This window comes from Rhinopithecus bieti, unplaced genomic scaffold (assembly GCF_001698545.2).
Source record: "Rhinopithecus bieti isolate Rb0 unplaced genomic scaffold, ASM169854v2 scaffold_24982, whole genome shotgun sequence".
NCBI lineage: Eukaryota > Metazoa > Chordata > Mammalia > Primates > Cercopithecidae > Rhinopithecus > Rhinopithecus bieti.
The window spans coordinates 318,508-319,430 of record NW_016811565.1 but is presented as its reverse complement, the minus strand read 5'-3'; the positions used below and the strand labels follow the sequence as shown (position 1 = coordinate 319,430).

Here is a 923-nt window from a genome sequence, read left to right as displayed (position 1 = left end):
GAGGTTGCAGTGAGCCGAGATCGCACCACTGCACTCCAGCCTGGTGACAGAGCGAGACTCCATCTCCAAACAAACAAACGAAAAACAGAAAAATAAAAGTATTAATCAATTTTACTAAAAAAAGAAACTTTAAAAAATCGGGCTAGACAATAACGTGTCTTATCATCTTAAAGTTCCAGAAAATATATACATATATTTTTTTATTTCAAATGGCTTGCACATTTAGTGATGTAGGTAAGTAAAGGTGGCTTTTTTTTTTTTTTTTCAGGTTTAATTCACTTTATTTTTCTCGTATAAAAACCCTATGTTGTAGCCACATCTGGAGCCTGGGTCTGTTGCACCGAGACTCTGGTGTGGGTCTTGACAAGGCGGTCAGTGAATTCCTGACAGGGAGATTTGGTAAATACAGTCTACTTCCAGAGGTCAGGGGTCAGGTAGCTGTAGGTCTTAGAGATGGCATCAAAGGTGGCCTTGGCAAAGTTGCCCAGGGTGGCAGTGCAGCCCCGGGCTGAGGTGTAGCAGTCATCGATACCAGCCATCATGAGCAGCTTCTTGGGCACAGGTGCTGAGACGATGCCAGTGCCCCTGGGTGCAGGGATGAGGCGCACCAGCACAGAGCCTGCAGCGGCCTGTCACCTTGCAAGGGACGATGTGGGGCTTGCCGATCTTGTTCCCCCAGTGGCCTCTGTGCACGGGGACAATGGAAGTTTGGCCAGGATGATGGCCCCACGGATGGCGGTGGCCACCTCCTTGGAGCACTTAACACCCAGGCAGACATGGCCATTGTAGTCCCCCATAGCAACAAACGCCTTGAACCTGGTGCGCTGGCCAGCACGGGTCTGCTTCTGCACAGGCATAATCTTCAAAACCTCGTCTTTGAGAGAGGCCCCCAAGAAAAAGTCAATGATCTCAGATTCCTTAAT

General features: G+C 48.6%; 1 pseudogene across 1 annotated transcript in view; it reads right to left on the bottom strand.

Moving 5' to 3' along the window:
* Positions 1–302: 302 nt before the first annotated feature.
* LOC108543500 (40S ribosomal protein S2-like) overlaps positions 303–923 on the bottom strand; it is a 12,189-nt pseudogene continuing 11,568 nt past the window's right edge. Inside the window, exon 2 of the transcript XR_001889592.1 lies at positions 303–917. The product of XR_001889592.1 is annotated as a 40S ribosomal protein S2-like (transcript). The remainder of the gene's footprint in view (positions 918–923) is intronic.